The 14,298-nt window shown below is 46.2% G+C and overlaps 1 protein-coding gene and 1 long non-coding RNA gene across 2 annotated transcripts in view; both read right to left on the reverse strand.

Moving 5' to 3' along the window:
* The window catches only part of LOC147092098 (AMP deaminase 3-like), a 997,179-nt gene that overhangs the window by 71,248 nt on the left and 911,633 nt on the right, over positions 1–14,298 (reverse strand). The gene's annotated exons all lie outside the window — the stretch shown is intronic.
* LOC147092099 (uncharacterized) lies at positions 1,495–12,457 on the reverse strand. The gene is made up of 2 exons (XR_015075030.1): positions 7,657–12,457; positions 1,495–3,860 (listed from the first exon to the last, which is right to left on the reverse strand). It is a non-coding gene; the product is annotated as an uncharacterized LOC147092099 (long non-coding RNA).

Genomic DNA, 14,298 nt, shown 5'->3' on the forward strand with positions numbered 1-14,298 from the left:
GTGCAACGAAGGTTCACCAGATTGATTCCTGGGATGAGAGGGCTGTCCTATGATGAGAGATTGTGTAGAATGGGCCGATACTCTCTGGAGTTTAGAAGAATGAGAGGTGACCTCATTGAAACATATAAGATTCTCAAGGGGATTGACAGGGTAGATGCTGAGAGGTTGTTTCCCCCTGGCTGGAGTGTCTAGAACTAGGGGGCATAGTCTCAGGATAAGGGGTCGGCCATTTAAGACTGAGATGAGGAAGAATTTCTTCACTCGGAGGGTTGTGAATCTTTGGAATTCTCTGCCCCAGAGGGCTGTGAATGCTGAGCCTTTGAGTATATTCAAGGCTGAGATCGATAGATTTTTGGACTCTAGGGGAATCGAGGGATATGGGGAGAGTGCAGGAAAGGGGAGTTGAGGTCGATGATCAGCCATGATCTTATTGAATGGCGGAGTAGGCTCGAGGGGCCGTACGGCCGACTCCTGTTCTTCTTCTGTTCTTAAAATGGGTGCAAGAGAGAGCGAGCGGCCTGGGGGTGTTTGTGCACAAATCTTTGAAAGTGGCAGGACAGGTTAACAAAGCTGGGCTTTAGAAATAAAATTAACAATTGACCCAGTATCAACTGCGGAAGTGAGTTCCAAACTTCTCCCACCCTTTGTGTGTAGGAGTGTTTCCTAATTTCACTCCTGAACGCTCTGGCTCTAATTTTTAGACTATGCCCCCGAGTCCTAGAATCCCCAACCAGCGGCGGAAATAGTTTCTCTCTATCTACCCTATCTGTTCCCCTTAATATCCTGAAAACCTCGATCAGATCACCTCAAACCTTCTAAATTCTAGGGAATACAACCCAAGTTGGTGTAATCTCTCACAGAATCACAGAAACCCCACAGTGCAGATAGAGGCCATTTCGGCCCATCGAGCCTGCACCGACACATATCCCACCCGATCCCCGTAACCCCACTTATTTAATCCCCCTAACACTAAGGGTCAATTTTTATCATAGCCAATCAACCTAACCCGCACATCTCCTCGTAACTTAACTCTTGGAGTCCAGTTATCATTCTGGTGAATCTGTAAGGCTGTTTTAAAAAAAAAAAAAAAACTGATATGAGATCCTTAGCTGAGATGCTAAACCTTTATAAAAACACTAGTTTGGCCTCAGCTGGAGTATTGTGTCCAATTCGGGCACCCCACTTTAGGAAGGACGTGGAGGCTTTGGAGCGGGTGCAGAGGAGATTGACCAGAATGGTACCAGGGATGAGGGGCTTCAGTTACGTGGAGAGACTGGAGAAGCTGGGATTGTTCTCCTTAGAGCAGAGAAGGTTAAAGGGGAGATTGACCAGAATGGTACCAGGGATGAGGGACTTCAGTTATGTGGAGAGTCTAGGGAAGCTGGGGTTGTTCTCCTTAGAGCAGAGAAGGTTAAGGGGAGATTGACCAGAATGGCACCAGGGGATGAGAGACTTCATGTCGAGGAAATAAACTATCAGACGGAGACTTCGAGGTTCGCTTTAGGAATTTATTACATGATATTACGGAGAGTCTGCAGCAGTCCCTACTGCTCACCAGCACTCTAAATTACTATTGTACAGCGCTCATAGTTATACAGCAAGGTAAACAACTTCATGTGATTAGCTTACATTACATTTCAACATATGGTTTCATAGGTTCCATTGTTCTCAAGAAACAGATTAACATGTTCACATTTTATCACCAGATGTCCCAAGCCAAAAGGTCAGCTTGACTTTATTATGGCAGTCAGCAGTTCTTTTAGTTTTAACTAGTTTAGTGTCCTTTGTTCAATTAGTAAAGTGGTCAAGTATCCCAGCATGCCTTAATGTTTAATACGTTTTCTCCCACAATTCCCTCCTTGTTGATCTTTACTGATCAACACTGCTTTACGGCATTGTATTCAGTTCGTTTTCATAGGGAGGATAATATCCCTTTGGGAAAGGACGCATTTTTAGACAATCTTCATCATAGTCATCCTGGTTTGCTCTTTTTCTTTCCTTTCTCTCTAGTACTTTCGTAGCTCTTTTTACAAATGCTACTGATTCTACTGTTTGCGCTAACAGATATCCCACTCTTATCCACATTATACAAATTAATATAAATAAAACTCCCGTCACTACACAAATTATAACCATCGGGTCAACAAACAATTCCAACACTGCGGATGCTCTAGGTGACCGTCCTTTAAACACATTAAGAGTTTAAACAAGGACAATCAAAAGGTCAGCAGGACAGAAATGTCTTCAGACAAAGTTAGTTAATTATATTCTGTCAGGAGGTTTTGTTTGAATCTTGTTACCAAAAAATGATTTGCTCACTCATGTCTGATTATCATATTTATACAGTGAAGAACACAAGTTCAATATGACCTTTAACAGAATTATCACAGAATCATAGAATCCCCACAGTGCAGATAGAGGCCATTTCAGCCCATCGAGCCTGCACCGACACATATCCCACCCTATCCCCGTAACCCCTACACCAACACATATCCCACCCTATCCCCGTAACCCCACGTATTTAATCCCCCTAACACTAATGGTCAATTTATCATAGCCAATCAACCTAACCCGCACATCTTTGGACTGTGGGAGGAAACCGGAGCACCCGGAGAAAACCCACGCAAACACGGGGAGAATGTGCAAACTCCACACAGACAGTCACCCGAGGCCGGATTCGAACCCGGGTCTCTGGCGCTGTGAGGCAACAGTGCTAACCACCATGCCACCGTGCTGGTGGTTAGCACTGTTGCCTCACAGCGCCAAACAAAGAATTGTTTTCATTCTTTGGCCAGATGTCATTAGCAGTGCGGTTACCCAATAGTTCTGCAATGTATTGTTCTGGCAGGTTGTGATTAACTTAATTGCAATAGGTCAGAAGATTACGTTAGTTGCTGCTGACTCGGTTTCAGTCCACAGGCAATGGTACAAAAATACATTAGATGTCAAGTATCCCATCATGCACTAGTAAGGGCAAAATCATATTTCCACATTCCCTCCTTTTGTCCTTATCAAGGACAACCTAGTCTAGCAAGATTGCATTTAATCTTTCCTTCTCCATCAAATAGGTCTTTGACCTGTACCTGCATCATTACTTTAACTGGTTCTGCATAATAACTGTGGCCAACGCTTGGTCCTCTACTCTTACTCTTACCCAGGCACAAGGAGCTTACTGGTCTCCCTATCCCAGATGTATTGGTGAGGACCAGGGAGGGGAGCTATCTAGCATGGTCATACTTAGGCTGATACCATCCTTTGAGGGTGTCCAAATCGTACCCTGCCGAGGTCCAATGCCTTTGCCAGTCTTCATCTACTATAATCTTTTTGGGGCCATTTAACTCATACTTGGTAATACTCCCATTTTGGCGTAAAATCCATTCCATCGTCTCTGACTCATTGAAGGGGATAGGTCTTAATGGAATTCCCCCTTTACTATGTATGGGAACATGGGCACAAGCCCAACAGCTGGAAGCGCTTACCGTTGTTGCGTACGTGTATGCCATATACAAAAATGTATTTATATACAATTCGGGCATTGCAGGTATTATAAGTGTCCCAAGGAAACATAGTCCTAATGTCCAGTTCCATTTACTGATGGGGTTGGTGATTCCTTGTCCTTGTTTTCTGGAGCTCTGTCGCAGTGGGAGGCGTGGATCCATGTTGGTCTCTCTTTCACCTTTACAGCAGTATTAGTTGCTAGGAGTACTTGGTACGGACCTTCGAATCTGGGTTGGAGACCGTTCTTTCTCTTGAATACTTTTCTCTTGAACACTTTCACGTATACGTTGTCTCCTGGTTCTAGGTTATGGCACCTTCCTTCAGCTGGTTCACCCTGGGCTTGCTTGACCTGTTGGCGGAAACTGGAAATACACTTAGTTAAGGCAATGCAATAATTCAACATATGTTCATCCATCTTGTGAATGTCCATCTGCTTGGCAGTGAAGGGTGCAGAAAATGGCAGTCTCTGAGGTCGTCCCATGACGACTTCATGTGGTGACAGTCCCGTCGTTCTGTTTGTTGCTGATCGCCTTACCGTCAATGCCAAGGGTAAAAGTTCGACTCATTTAAGTCCTGTCTCGCTGCAGAGTTTGGAAAGTTTATTTTTCAGCATGCCATTATATATATTTTTTTCTACCAGTCCCGCTGACTGTGGATGATAGCTGCAGTGGAAGTGTTGGTTGATCTGTAAAGCCTTACACATTTCTCGCGCAACTGTCCCAGTAAAATGTGATCCATTGTCACTTGAAAGTTGTGCAGCTATACCAAATCGTGGTACAATTTCTTTTAACAAACATTTTGCAACAGTAACTGCATCATTCTTTTTTTACATGGAAAGGCTTCAATCCATCGTGAAAACACATCTACAATAACTAATACATACTTAAATCCTAAACATACCGGTAATGCAATAAAATCCATCTGTAAATGTACAAAGGGTCCTGTTGGATTTGGGTGGGAGGCAGCCTGTACCTTTTCCATTTTACCTGGGTTCATTGTTTGGCAGGTAATGCATTGTTCACTAATTTGTTTTGTAATTGTCACTGCCTGGTGAATACCAAGTTTGTGTGATATAGTCTGCCATCCCCCCTTTGCCTGCATGTGAACATGTGGACACATTGGGCAATCCATGGGGGTATTGACTTGGGAGCCACCATGCGGCCGTCATGGTAGACCCATACTCCTTCAGGTGTTTTAAAACGAGAATCATTCACCCAAGCTAACACTTCGTCCGGACTGGCCTGTAATTGATAGGCCAAAACGTCATCAATTGTGGGTGGGAGATTGTCTGGATCTTGATTTCTAAGAACATATGCAGACACTTGTGACCCTGTATCAGATAGAGCAGCAGCCTTAGCTGCTCGATCCGCCCTATCATTGCCCAAAGAAGCCTGGTCTTGATTGCCTGTATGTGCTTTGCATTTAATAACAGCAATTTTTGTAGGACACTGGACAGCCTTTAAAAGGTTATCAATTTGTTCAGCATTTTTAACTGTAGATCCTGATAAAGTCAGGAATCCTCTAAGTTTCCAAATTTGACCATAATCATGAGTGACTCCAAATGCATACCGAGAGTCAATATAAATATTCACTGATTTTCCTGTAGCTAAAATACATGCTCTTGTAACGGCAAACAGTTCTGCTTGTTGTGCTGAAAAGAAAGATGGTAGTCAGCATACTTGGATAATTGAATGATCATCGGAAATGGCATATTCACTTTTTGGCGAGCCCTTTTCGTCTCTGAGGGCTGATCCATCCACATAAAATATAAAATCGCTATTGTCCAGAGGAGTTTCTACAATGTCTATACGAGGCTTAGTGATAAGCTGAGTCACTGATTCACAATGCCTCTTGGGTAGGTGATGCAATTAGCAGGTCGTCTACGTACTGTATGAGGGTTAACCCATCGGTTAAGACAATGTTCTGTAAATCATGTTTGAGGCACTGCGAAAAGATAGTTGAGCTTTCTGTATAGCCTTGTGGCAGCCTGGTCCATGTGTATTGGGTTCCTTTGAACGTGAAGGCAAACAGGAACTGGGAATCTTGGTGAATAGGAATGCTGAAGAAGGCTGAGCAGAGATCAATGACCGTATAATACCTTGAATTAGGAGGTATACTGGTCAGGATGGTGGCTGGGTTTGGGACCACCGGGTAGGCAGGGAGAACAGACTCGTTAACTGCTCTTAGGTCTTGAACCAACCCTGACTTATTCTCCACTCCTGTTGAACTGCAGCTTTTGATAGGCGTAGGACCATCTGTCCTAGATCAGAAGGTTTGAATTCATGTGCCACTGCTAGTGTACAGTGTGGCTTAGAGTCTTTTACCCTGAATAATTCCCATGCTGTTTGGGTCAACAAGATTGGTGACGCTATTCCTTCTTGCCCAATTAAAATTCTTCGGATTTTAAGTGAATATTTCTGATGCAGAAAGGGCTTGTAATTAATTGCCACTTCTAGATCTTCTCCCGTTTTGTCATAATAGGCTATACAATGCAATTTATCATGCCAATGTCCCAAATTAAACTGCTTCTGGTATTCTGATACTGATCTTGTGGCATACTGCAATGCTCCCACAGCCATCAGTAATTGTTTACTGAGGTTGTCATCATGATTAGTCCAACAATACAAAATAAGAGAATTGTGGACCTGCAGTGGGCACATCCCACATCTGTCAGTTGGAACATATACCTTCAGTCCTTTTTCCGTACATGATATCACTGCTTTCATTTTACACAACAAATCTCTTCCTAATAAGTTGATGGGAACGTCTTCAGATAATAAGAATGCATGCTGTTCATGAAAGTCTTTCACCTGTACATCCAATGGAGTGGGCCATACCATAGTCTGGGTTGTTCCTGAAAGTCCTACACACTTGACACTCTGATTGATACAAGGTGCTCCTGCTGCATATTGTTTAGTCAAGACCGAATTAGTTGCTCCAGTGTCTACCAAAAAATGGAACTTGTGTTCCATTCGTATTTAAATTTATAAATGGCTCTTCTTTAGAATTTAATGGTACTGCAGGCAATTGTACCACAGCCTGTTGTTCCTGGGCAATGTCTGGGGTGGGCTTTAAGTAACGTCATGCTGAACAATTTGGATTTTGTCCAAACTCTTCGTTTGGGCCACTTTGATTTCCCCAGGGATTGCTAGTTGTCCAATTAGTCTGTGGACGAGTGTGAACCTGGGCTTGGGTATTTCTGTTTCCGGATACATTGTGTGGACCCTGCCAACCCTGATTTTGTTCAACTTGTTGTTGTTTATTCTATTTCTGATTAATCTCATCCCTCTTTTTATTATGTTTACTAACTTCTATACTTCGTTCGCGTCGCCTCTCTGCTTCCTTTTTCCAATCTGAGAAGGCTGACCAATTTACTATTTTTTTTCCCTTTTCTAGTTGAGACCCTTTTTTTTTTAATGAGGCATTCCTCTAGACAGGTAATTCTGTCTATGTTAAAGGTGCCATCTGGTGGAAATGGGTATTTCCCATTTCGGGTCCCTCTGGACCACCTTGGCAGGTCATTGATTGAAACTTGACCGCAGTTTTGAAAAATATAACAAGCAGGGGTGCCTTTCTCTGGGATTTTACTAGATTTGGCACCCATTTTTTTTTTACTTAATTGGGACTTTCCTGTTGGTTAGTCTCAACTAGGCGTAATTTCTCTGGATCGCAATAACCCATTTCCCCTTTGCGATTTTGCAACCAAGTTGCTGTAAGAGATGAAAAGAAACACATACTAACAATAACAAGACTAATAATAACTAACGCGACAGACCACACAGGTAAACAAATTAGGTAACTCATTAAAATCTTATACTATACACTGAACAATAGACAATTCTCAGTCTGTGTTATTCGCCACTACAGAACTGAGTCCTTATACTTTAATGAAATCTCTGAAGGTCTTCTGCCGCAAGGCTCTCTCTCCAGCTTCTTAATCTCCGGGGGACCCACCCCCTACTATCTCTGAAGGTCTCCTGCCTTCTGCCGCAAGGCTCTCTCTCCGGCTTCTTAATCTCCGGGGGACCCACCCCCTACTATAGTCTCAACTTAATCTCCGGGGGACCCACCCCCTACTATAGTCTCAACTTACTGCAGTGGGGGTGGGTCCCCCGGAGATTATCAAACTTCAAGCGCTTTTCCTTTTACCCTTGGTACCTTTCTTAGTCCGGGATCACCCGACTTTACTGTGCCTTATCTGGACGGTCTACTTCAGGGCTCAGGTTTCCGAAATCGTCTCCTTTTCTGATAAACTGAAAGAGGAAATAATCACAAAAATGACAACTCAACCCTGGAAAAATGAGTCTCAACTGATCGCAGTACTGTAGCCGATAGCAAACAGAACACACTAGTTTTCAGACTGAGAGGAAATCCCTTTGGTGGCTAATGCCACTTATAACTGGCCAGTTAGGATTCGTTCCCAGAAAGATACCGTGTCTTCGTCCGTTTACTCACCGGTACAGCAAGCGATCTCGGTGGAACCTCCAAGAAATACTGTCGAAGTCTCGACTCCGAGTAAGACTCTGAAACAAACTGTACCGTCAGATAAGCAAAGCTTTATTTTACTTGTATACAAGGAGAGAGCTGCCTGGACAAAGGCTAGGCCAACATCTCTAAAGGACATCAGCGAATGCAGCATATTTATACACTCAAAGAAGCAAGCGTTCCATAGATCACGTGTAATGGTATTGTATCATCTTAAACATGCAGTTTAGCAGTGTTTGTACTGCCAAAGGTCCATTGTCTGCCAACGGAACTCCCGCATGTTCCTCCCACTTGCTTTTAAATCGAGCTACAAAATCAGGAATTGTCTCCTCCTTTCTTTGCAGACATCGAGTAACTTCTCCTATGTCACTATGCTTCTTGGCTCCTCTCATTATAGCCTCTTTACCTCTATGTTCTAACCAGTGAGCAAAAGACTCATTTCCCTGGTCCAGTTGTACATCATCTTGTCGCCAATCTCCATTTTCTCCCGGGGGAACAGCAAATCCGTCCCTTAGGGTCGACCATGAGGACCCATACGCACATTTTAGCAGCATTAGCACATCCCCAGGAAGAGGGCTATCATAGCTCTAGCTTCCACTGGGGACCATGGTTTTAACACTGCCACCTCTCCTATCATGACTCGAGGAAGTTGATGGGTAGTAGTGTCAGGTTCGAGCGCGCCTCTGTCTCTAGGGGCTGTTTCTTTTGTTTGTGACCTAGTTGTAGGTCCGTTACGTGAGGGTAGGCCCTGTACATTACTACCAGGCAGTGCAGCAGCTCCTGCTCCGAGTGCCTCTGCTGGAGGAGGAGGTTCAATTACGGGTTCACCTGCGGGTGGGGGTGGAGCTCCAGGCTGTGCCCCTGGTAGGGGTACAACTGGCTGTGGTGCCGCTAGACCTGCTGGATTGTATGGAGGCGGCGCCGGAAATCGTGCCGGTTGCTGTCTTAGAGCAGCCGCTATCATTAGTAAATTATTTAACTCTTTCCCCCATCTCAACCGGATCTCCCGCTGGGGTTCGGGGATACATTCCCACAACAGGAGCCTTAGGCAGCACCTCTTCCTTTTTCTGACTAGCCTCTGCCTCTTCCTGTTTCCCCTTCTTCTTTGGGGGTTGGTGTCTTTTTGCTACTTCCCTCCACCTAGCAAAGCACCATAACATATAGGGGGTGTCCCACTCAGGATCCCCTCCTTCATTGCTAGTAATTTCTTCCCATTCTTTTATTAAAGGTATTTTAAAACTTCCCCCATAAGGCCAATCTCCACCCGACCATCCATACAGATCACTACCAAAAGTTACCGCATACCGATCGTCTCCTGTTTCTTTTATTACAGTATCGGCTGGCGATCCCGGTGGAACGATGGGATCTCCTACCTTTTTTCGATGTTGCACGAGCTTTTTTATTCTGTCATTCGTTCTTTTACATATCTTGATTTTACCATTTGCAGCCTCCTGTTTTACCTTGCCTCGGGCTCCTTTCTTGGCAGGATCGGACGAATCCTTTCTTGGCAGGATCGGACGAATCCGCTCGACTGCCGTTATTTCCCATCTTCTCTTTACTCCTGTAACTTAGTTTTAAACTTACTGGTTATACAACCGCGGGTTATTTTATATACACAAAATACAATGAGCGCTCACCGGTTTTTCTGTCCGCGAGTCTCGAAGTCAACCCTTTATTCTCTTTGTAGCTACTTAATTCGGTGCCATAGTCTTTTCTCTCTTCTCAGCAGTCTTGCCTCAGCCTGACGGGCTTCTTGGCTCAGCATGAGTCACCGGCCGGATAACTAGGCAACCGCGCGCCGTCCCCCTTTCAGCTGGGACGCACTAGGTGCTCTCCCCCTTTCAGCTGGGAGGCACCGGGCACTTTCCTTTTATTTTTAGGAGAGTCCCTTTTAAAATTTCCTTTGTCTAATTGGAGCCTAAGCGGGCCAAGTGATATACAAGGTCGACGCTATACCCAACTTAGACCTTCTTAGTTCTTTTGGATCCCGTTGTTAGGGATCCTGCATGACTACGCCAAATTCTGTCGAGGAAATAAACTATCAGACGGAGACTTCGAGGTTCGCTTTAGGAATTTATTACATGATATCACGGAGAGTCTGCAGCAGTCCCTACTGCTCACCAGCACTCTAAATTACTATTGTACAGCGCTCATAGTTATACAGCAAGGTAAACAACTTCATGTGATTAGCTTACATTACATTTCAACATATGGTTTCATAGGTTCCATTGTTCTCAAGAAACAGATTAACATGTTCACATTTTATCACCAGATGTCCTAAGCCAAAAGGTCAGCTTGACTTTATTATGGCAGTCAGCAGTTCTTTTAGTTTTAACTAGTTTAGTGTCCTTTGTTCAATTAGTAAAGTGGTCAAGTATCCCAGCATGCCTTAATGTTTAATACGTTTTCTCCCACACTTCAGTTATGTGGAGAGACTGGAGAAGTTGGGGTTGTTCTCCTTGGAGCAGAGAAGGTTAAGGGGAGATTGACCAGAATGGTACCAGGGATGAGGGACTTCAGTTATGTGGAGAGACTGGAGAAGCTGGGGTTGTTCTCCTTAGAGCAGAGAAGGTTAAGGGGAGATTGACCAGAATGGTACCAGGGATGAGGGACTTCAGTTATGTGGAGAGACTGGAGAAGCTGGGGTTGTTCTCCTTGGAGCAGAGAAGGCTAAGAGGAGAAATAAAAGCAGAAAATGCAGGAAATACTCAGCAGGTCAGGCAGCATCTGTGGAGAAAGAAACAAGAGTTAACGTTTCAGGTCGATGACCCTTCGTCAGAACTGGAAAACGTTGGCGATGGAACAGGTTTTTAAGCAAGTGTGGGGGCAGGGAAAGGGGGAGGGGAGGAAAGAACAAAAGGGAAGGTCTGTGATAGGGTGGAGGGCAGGAGAGATTAAGAGACAAAAGGGATGATGGTGCGAGGCAAGAGGAGATTTGATCGAGTTGTTCAAAATCATGAAGGGTTTAGACTGAGTAAATAAAGAGGAAACTGTCTCCAATGGCTGTAGGGTCGATAACCAGAGGTCACAGATTTAAGGTGATTGGCAAAAGAACCAGAGGTGACATGAGGAAAAAGATTTTTTACGCACGAGTGGTTAGTATTTGGAACGCTCTGCCTGATCGGGCAGTGGAGGCAGAGTCAAGAGTGGCCTTCAAAAGGGAACTGGATAAATACTTGAAGGAGAAAAAATTGCAGGGATATGGGGAAAGAGCGGAGGAGTGGGACTGACTGGTTTGCTCATGAAAGAGCCGGCACAGACTTGATGGGCCGAATGGCCTCCTTCTGTGCTGTACTATTCTATGAATTGATGACGGCAGATAGACAAGGGGCTCAGGAAGACCCATAGCTGAATGGACAAAAAGGAAGCTACAGTCCTGGTCTTAATTGAGACATATAGTTACCGTGATAGCGAGGTTGGGATAGGGAAAGGTGCTGGGTGCAAGCCTGTGGGAGGAGATTAAATGGGTGGGTAGAGTCCATGGTAGGGGAGAGTGTACACAGGCTGTGGAAGGAAATTAAATAGGTGGGGAGAGTGTACACGGGCTGTGGGAGGAGATGGAATGGGAGTGAATGTTGTACACGGGCTGTGGGAGGAGATGGAATGGGAGTGAATGTTGTACACGGGCTGTGGGAGGAGATGGAATGGGAGTGAATGTTGTACACGGGATGTGGGAGGAGATTCAATGGGTGTGAAGGTTGTACACGGGCTGTGGGAGGAGATGGAATGGGAGTGAAGGTTGTACACGGGCTGTGGGAGGAGATGGAATGGGAGTGAATGTTGTACACGGGCTGTGGGAGGAGATGGAATGGGTGTGAAATATGTACACGGGCTGTGGGAGGAGATTCAATGGGTGTGAATGTTATACACGGGCTGTGGAAGGAGATGGAATGGGTGTGAAGGTTGTACACGGGCTGTGGAAGGAGATGGAATGGGTGTGAATGTTGTACACGGGATGTGGGAGGAGATTCAATGGGTGTGAAGGTTGTACACGGGCTGTGGGAGGAGATGGAATGGGAGTGAAGGTTGTACACGGGCTGTGGGAGGAGATGGAATGGGAGTGAATGTTGTACACGGGCTGTGGGAGGAGATGGAATGGGTGTGAAATATGTACACGGGCTGTGGGAGGAGATTCAATGGGAGTGAAATTTGTACACGGGCTGTGGGAGGAGATGGAATGGGTGTGAATGTTGTACACGGGCTGTGGGAGGAGATGGAATGGGTGTGAATGTTGTTCACGGGCTGTGGGAGGAGATGGAATGGGTGTGAAGGTTGTACACGGGCTGTGGAAGGAGATGGAATGGGAGTGAATGTTGTACACGGGCTGTGGGAGGAGATGGAATGGGTGTGAATGTTGTACACGGGCTGTGGGAGGAGATGGAATGGGTGTGAATGTTGTGCACGGGCTGTGGGAGGAGATGGAATGGGTGTGAATGTTGTACACGGGCTGTGGGAGGAGATGGAATGGGTGTGAATGTTGTACACGGGCTGTGGGAGGAGATGGAATGGGTGTGAATGTTGTACACGGGCTGTGGGAGGAGATGGAATGGGTGTGAATGTTGTACACGGGCTGTGGGAGGAGATGGAATGGGTGTGAATGTTGTACACGGGCTGTGGGAGGAGATGGAATGGGTGTGAAGGTTGTACACCGGCTGTGGGAGGAGATGGAATGGGAGTGAATGTTGTACACGGGCTGTGGGAGGAGATGGAATGGGTGTGAATGTTGTACACTGGCTGTGGGAGGAGATGGAATGGGTGTGAAATTTGTACACGGGCTGTGGGAGGAGATTCAATGGGAGCGAAATTTGTACACGGGCTGTGGGAGGAGATGGAATGGGAGTGAAGGTTGTACACGGGATGTGGGAGGAGATGGAATGGGAGTGAAGGTTGTCCACGGGCTGTGGGAGGAGATGGAATGGGAGTGAAGTTTGTACACGGGATGTGGGAGGAGATGGAATGGGAGTGAAGGTTGTACACGGGCTGTGGGAGGAGATGGAATGGGTGTGAATGTTGTACACGGGCTGTGGGAGGAGATGGAATGGGTGTGAATGTTGTACACGGGCTGTGGGAGGAGATTTAATGGGAGTGAAGGTTGTACACGGGCTGTGGGAGGAGATTCAATGGGAGTGAATGTTGTACACGGGCTGTGGGAGGAGATGGAATGGGTGTGAATGTTGTTCACGGGCTGTGGGAGGAGTTTCAATGGGTGTGAATGTTGTACACGGGCTGTGGGAGGAGATGGAATGGGTGTGAATGTTGTACACGGGCTGTGGGAGGAGATTTAATGGGAGTGAATGTTGTACACGGGCTGTGGGAGGAGATGGAAAGGGTGTGAATGTTGTACACGGGCTGTGGGAGGAGATTTAATGGGAGTGAAGGTTGTACACGGGCTGTGGAAGGAGATTTAATGGGAGCGAAGGTTGTACACGGGCTGTGGGAGGAGATTCAATGGGTGTGAAGGTTGTACACGGGCTGTGGGAGGAGATTCAATGGGAGTGAATGTTGTACACGGGCTGTGGGAGGAGATGGAATGGGTGTGAATGTTGTACACGGGCTGTGGGAGGAGATTCAATGGGAGTGAAGGTTGTACACGGGCTGTGGGAGGAGATTCAATGGGTGTGAAGGTTGTACACGGGCTGTGGGAGGAGATTCAATGGGAGTGAAGGTTGTACACGGGCTGTGGGAGGAGATGGAATGGGTGTGAATGTTGTACACTGGCTGTGGGAGGAGATTCAATGGGTGTGAAGGTTGTACACGGGCTGTGGGAGGAGATTCAATGGGTGTGAAGGTTGTACACGGGCTGTGGGAGGAGATGGAATGGGAGCGAAGGTTGTACACGGGCTGTGGGAGGAGATGCAATTGGAGTGAAGGTTGTACACGGGTTGTGGGAGGAGATGGAATGGGTGTGAATGTTGTACACGGGCTGTGGGAGGAGTTTCAATGGGTGTGAAGGTTGTACACGGGCTGTGGGAGGAGATGGAATGGGAGTGAAGGTTGTACACGGGCTGTGGGAGGAGATGGAATGGGTGTGAATGTTGTACACGGGCTGTGGGAGGAGATTCAATGGGTGTGAAGGTTGTACACGGGCTGTGGGAGGAGATGGAATGGGTGTGAATGTTGTACACGGGCTGTGGGAGGAGATGGAATGGGAGTGAAGGTTGTACACGGGCTGTGGGAGGAGATGGAATGGGAGTGAAGTTTGTACACGGGCTGTGGGAGGAGATGGAATGGGAGTGAATGTTGTACACGGGCTGTGGGAGGAGATTCAATGGGTGTGAAGGTTGTACACGGGATGTGGGAGGAGATGGAATGGGA

The sequence above is a fragment of the Somniosus microcephalus genome, unplaced genomic scaffold, assembly GCF_052327205.1.
Source record: "Somniosus microcephalus isolate GS21.2 unplaced genomic scaffold, FLI_Smic_1.0 unresolved_chr2, whole genome shotgun sequence".
Taxonomy (NCBI): Eukaryota; Metazoa; Chordata; class Chondrichthyes; order Squaliformes; family Somniosidae; genus Somniosus; species Somniosus microcephalus.